This window comes from Orycteropus afer, unplaced genomic scaffold, assembly GCF_000298275.1.
Source record: "Orycteropus afer afer isolate SDZICR_OR568_19922 unplaced genomic scaffold, OryAfe1.0 scaffold00291, whole genome shotgun sequence".
NCBI lineage: Eukaryota > Metazoa > Chordata > Mammalia > Tubulidentata > Orycteropodidae > Orycteropus > Orycteropus afer.
The window spans coordinates 3,033,578-3,039,772 of NW_006921878.1; positions in this window are offsets into that span (position 1 = coordinate 3,033,578).

The following is a 6,195-nucleotide window of genomic DNA, read 5'->3' on the forward strand; positions in this document are numbered from 1 at the left end:
GACTCACAGCGATCCCTCCTTGGGTTTCTGAGGCAGTATCACTATGGAAGTAGATTGCCCCATCTTCCTTCCGAGGAGTGGCTGGTAGATACATAATTTGTAGCTTTTACCAATTCCAGTGGTGTAAATACTCCCACTATGGCCACTTTCAAGCTACTCACGTGATGTCATTGAACACACAATAGAGAGATGCTCATCACAGGCTCTCACCAACCGGAGCAAGCCAGCTTTAGCACAGCCCCGCAGCTGAGCCTTTTTCTTTTTTGGTCCCAACATTATCTCTTTGCTTGGGCACATCATTTATCTTCTCTGTTCCTCTATCTCTTTACTATAAACTACCTGCGAGGCTGGTGATTGTCAGAGTAAATGACACAAGTCAAAATACCTTGGGGGAATGAAGAATGACATGCAACATTGATCCAAGACACACAGACAAAAAGCAACAATGGGGAAGGTCACAGGACCTTCTGTCACACGTGAGGGCGACATGAGTCCGAGCTGACTTGACAGCACCGGACAACACAACAAAGTTCTAAGAATGTATTTGAGAGACCTTCGAAAAGTCACTGTGATGTGTTGATAGCTTCGACACCATCTCAGTGAGATTTAATCTGTTGAGAATCCTTCAAGTATATAAAGCATGGTGGGATGGTGGGGGAATGGTCCCAAGAGGATGTGACCTTGTCAGGGTGCAGGGGCAGAATCAGGGCAAGGAGGGGGCACAAAGACAGCCCACCATCTCCCGGAAGTACAACTGGGAGAGGTTGGGAAGGAGGTTGAAGAGGCCTTTGCCTGGGCAGCCCCCTAGAGGGCGCCAGGGACCAGTAGGAAGATGTCCATCTCCCAACCTCAGACCTGGCCTGTGTGGGAAGGGTACGAGGTCTTTGGGTGATACAGGCCTGGCAGAAACTGGGAGTGAGGGTGCCGAGGTCTTGGTCTTTGAACCTAAAGAACTTTCTGCCTTTCCAGAGTCAGGAGTTTGGAGGAGAGGGGTTGACGGGTTTTGCAGGGTGACAGGTATGCAGGGGTTGGCAAACTTTTCTTAAAGGGCAAGATAGTAAATATTTTCAACAGGGTTCCCATCACCACTACTCAACTGTGCCAGTGTAGTAACAAAGCAGTCACTGAAAAAAGGAAACCAAACTCACTGTCCTCCAGTCCATTCGACTCACAGCGACCCTCCTTGGGTTGCCGAGGTAGTATCTCTCCAAAAGTAGATTGCCCAACCTTCCTTCCAAGGAGTGGCTGATGGGTTTGAACTGCCAGCCTTCTGGTTAGCAGTCAGATGCCTTAGGGACTACACCACCAGAGCTCCTAATAGCATGTCAATTAATGGGGATGTCTGTGTGCCAATAAAACTTTATTTGTAGGCACTGAAAATTTAATTTTATGGCATTTTCCTGTGTCCCGGTTTTCTGTTTTCTGTTTTAACCATTTAAAAATGTAAACATCATACTTACTTCGCAGGCACAAACAGAGGGCTCTTGGGCCAGAGTTTGCCAACCTCTGGGCAACCGCATACACAACAGAACGGAGTGCCACCCGGTCCTGTGCCAGCTGTCCCTACTGTCGGTTGCGGGCATGACTACTGTGGTCCACAGGGTTTTCAAAAGTCAATCTCCAGGTCTTTCTTCCTCATCCGTCTTAGCCTGGAAACTGCTCTGAAACCTGGTCAGCATCAGAGCAGCCTGCAAGCCTCCACGGATAGATGGCCACTGGGCGCACATGAGCTGCACTGGCTGGGAATGAAGACCCAAGTCTCCTGCCTGGAAGGAGAGAATTCTACTCCTGAGGCACCACTGGCCCCGATAGATAGTGCACTCCCTTATTGTAGCACCTGAGGGGCTGCACCCTTTGCCACAGAGCTCACTGGGTCCTTAATATTGTTCCTAGTTTGGGGTGGAGGAAACAAGCATAGAGAAGTCAAGTAACTTGCCCAAGTTCACCCAGTTGATAAGAGGATGGACCGGGATTGAACCCAGAGAGCTGTCACCATAGTGTCCCCTGTGTCTGATGAGATGGCAAAGCCTAGAGTATTCTGCCCAATCCCGGTATAAGTCACCACTTATCAGCTGCACAACCTTGGCCCTTCTGTTTTGGTTACCTACTGGCACTCTGACAGGAATATGCTGCAAATGAGATGGCTTTAACAAACAGGAGTTTATTCTCTTACAGTTTTGGAGGCTAAAAGTCCAAGTTCAAAGTGCCAGCCTCTAGGGGCTGAATGAAAGCCCCTCGACCTTGGGCTTCAGTTCTGCCTCTTGCTCCTGGCCCACTGAAGGTCTTCACTCAGGCAGCTGCTGGCTGCTGAGGCTGACAAACCCAAGGTCGACAAGTGAAAAGGCACAGTCCCAATATCACCAAACTACTTGGCAGGCCATTGAGTCAAGTCCAGTGAAAGTCCCAAGATCAGCAGAGCCTGGCAGGCTGCTAACAATGACAGCTACATGCAGGGTTCAAGCGTGCCATAAATTAGAGACCATTTCCAAAGCTGCTTCTTATACATGGGAAGCAGACCACATCCCTAAAGCAGCTACTCAGCTGCTTGTGGTACATCCCACCATGGAGGTGATTGGCAGTGGCATCACGGGGAATAACGACCACCAGCTGCCCAGCCACTCAACTAGGCCCAGCCAATCTGACACACAACCTTAACTACCCCACCTTTCTTGAGCTTCACTTTCATCAGCTGTGAAATGGGCATGATCAGTTCTCTACTCGTTATGAGACTTTGCAGCCTGGGTTATTTGCATACTGAGAACAGTTGCCTGGAATACAGTAGGTGCTCAAGAAATGCTGGCTGTTTAACTTTTATCATGGTTAACAATATGTAACATAAAACGTACCATTTTAACTATTTTTTAATTTATTTTTTGATCATGGTAAAAAAATACATGTACAGGAAAACATTTGCTAATTCAATGATTTTTATGTTTATTACATGCACAATTCAACATGTTGACCATTTATAAGCATACAGTTCAATGGCATTAATTCCATTGGCCATGCTATGTAACATCACTTCTATCTATTTCTAGAACTTTTTCATCATCCAAATAGAAGTTCAGTATCCATCAAGCAATAGCTCCCCATTGCCCCTTCCTCCCACCTCTTAAAACCAAACCCAACCCACTGCCATCAAGGCAGTTGCAATTCATAGGAGAGAGTAGAACTGCCCCCATAGCACTTCTAAGACTGCAAATCTTTATGGAAGTAGACTGCCACATCGTGCTCTTGATGGTTTCAAACCGCTGACCTTTGGGTTAGCAGCCAAATGCTTTAACCACTATGCCAGCAGAATGCCTAGTACACCTCTGACATGTTGACCATGTTCGCCTGTTCTAGATATTTCATAAAAGTCGGATCATACAATATTCTTTTGTATCTGGCCTCTTTCACTCAGCATAACATTATAAGTTCATCCACGTTGTGGAATGCATGAGGCCTTCATTTTTCTTTACGGCTGAGTAATACTCCATGGTATACGATGGACCATGCTGTGCTTACCCATCATGTTGGTGGACACATGGGTTGTTTCCACTTTTGACGATCGGGAACAGCCATGCAGGGAACAGTGATGTCCACGTGTCTGCGTGAGCCCCTGCTTTCCTTTCTTGGGTGTACATGTAAGAGTGGAATTGCTGGGTCATCTAGGAACTCTTCATTTAACTTTCTGAGGACTGCCAAACTGTCTTCCCCAGTGGCTGCACCATTTTACATTCCCACCACCAATGCCCTAGGGCCTGGCTGTGGTTTTAATTAGATTTGGCACTTAGACCCAGAAGCTTTGCCAGTAAGGAATGAGACCATTTCTTGGACAAAGGAATTTGAAGAGGGTGGATTTTTGAGAAGACTGCCGTTGAGTCCACTCTGATTCCTGGTGGCACGTGCCCAGAGCTGCTCCCAACGGTTTCAAGGCTGTGATCTTTCTTCTTCTTCTTCTTTTTAAATTTCTTATCTTGATTTGGGTGAAAATTTAGAGAGCAAATTCACTTTCCACACAGCAGCTCATACACTGTCTCATGACATTGACTGCAATTTCCCACAATGCAACAGCTCTCTTCCTGCTTCCTCCCTAAAGCCACCTCTTCCCTGTGAGCTGTCTCCCTGTGCATACACAGCCCTTCTATTCTCCCATGATTGACCTCTCCAGTTCACACACATTTTGTTTCATGACATTGACTGCAATCCCCACAATGTAACGGCTCTCTTCCTGCTTCCTCCCTGTAGTTACCTCTTCCTGTGTCCTTCTTTTCTATGCATTCCTGCCCCCTGAGCTGTCTCCCTGTGCAAACACTGCCTTTCTGATCTCCCATGGTTGACTGTTCTAAGGAATGTCAATGTTCAGCCCATACGCCTGTCTATCATTTGGCTGGAAGCCAAGGGAGTAAGTTCAAGTCCAGACCTGAAGGGCAGCTAGGGGCCATAGTCTCAGGGGCCTCACCAGGCTCTAGCAGACCAGTAACCTGGTCTTTTTTATGATTTTGAGTTTTGTTCCACATTGTTCTCCCACTCTATCCAGGACCTTCTGCACCGATCCCTTTCCGAGTGGTTGATCGTGGTAGCCAGGCTCCATCTAGTTCTTCTGGTCTCAGGATCATGCAGGATGAGGTTTGCATGGTCCACTAGTTCCTTGGACTACTTGTTTCCATGCATCTTTGGTTTTCTTCATTCTTCTTTGCTCTGGATGAGGAGAGACCAATTGCTGCATCTAGATGGCTGCTTGCAAGCTTTTAAGACTCACCAAAGTAGGATGTAGAACAGTGTTTTTGTGCAGTATGTTAAGCCAGTTGAGCTTGATGTCCCCCGTGACCATGGTCCCGAGCCCAACTAGTCACTCCCTCAGGGTAGCTGGCTGTGGCTAAGAAGTTGTCAAAACTTTCAGAAGCAGATCACCAAGTCTGTCTTCCTAGGTGTCTCTGTGTAGATTTGAACTGCCAACCTTCCAACTGGTAGCTGAGTTAGGGGAGCCGGCGAGCCATTAACCTTTTGCCTCACCCAGGAAGTCCTGTTGAGAGGATTCAATACCTTAAAATATGTAAAACACTTGGAACAATGTCTGAAACCAAAACCAAACCAAACTCACTGCCATCAAGTGGATTCCGACTCATAGAGACCCCCATTTGGTTTCCAAGGCTGTAAATCTTTATAGAAGTAGATCACCCCATCCTCCTTCCACAGAGCGGCTGGTAGGTTTGAACCGCTGACCTTCTGGTTAGCAACCAAATCCCTTATCCACTATGCAACCAGAGCACAAAGTAAATTCTCAGTGCTGCTTGTATGCAAATCACACACACACAGAGTAGATCACAGTGTGAGAAATCACTGCCTTTCCTCCCTACTTCCCTTTCCTATCCCTTCAGGCCTTCTGAGCTTTATCCTGGGACAAATGCTGCCCTTTGAATACATCTTGCTGATTGTTCTAATGAGTGCCCTCCTCCTAATGAATGCACGCCTCCGTGGCGTTACTGTTCACTTTACAGGTCTGCCTATCCTTTGGCTGAAAGTTAACCCATGGGAGTGTTAAAAAGAAACTTTACAACACCACAGCACGTCAAAGGCCAGTGTCCATTGCTCCAAATAAAAGATGTTATGGATTGAATTATGTTCCCCAAAATATGTGTTGTAAATCTTAATCTCCACGCCTATGGTTATAATCCCATTTGCAAATGGGTTGTCTCTGTGATGTTAATGAGGCAGGATTACTGGAGGGTGTATCTTGAGTCAATCTCTTTGGAGATATAAAAAGAGATTAAACGGGCAGCAGAGAGAGAGATGAGGGGAGAGCGATGCCAGGACACAGGGCGCGCTCCAAGGCACCGGGAAGCAGGAAGAGACAAGCAAGGCCCTTCCCCCAGAGCCCATGGCCGAGCGAAAGCCTTGCCCTGGAGTCAGCGCTCTGAATTTGGACTTCCAGCCTCCTGAACTGTGAGAAAATAAACTCCTCTTTGCTGAAGCCACCCACTTGTGGCATTTCTGTTATAGCAGCACTAGGGAACTAGGACAGAAGGCAACAGTAAAAAGAAATGCAACGTCAAAATAAATAGTATTCCGTTCTCCTAATGTTGCTGCAAGGAGTTCTGGTGGCGTAGAATTTGACTGCTAACCAGAAGGCTGGCAGTTCAAACCCACGAGCCACTCCTCGGAAGGAAGACTGCGCAATCTATTTCCACAGTGGTACTGCCTTGGCAACCC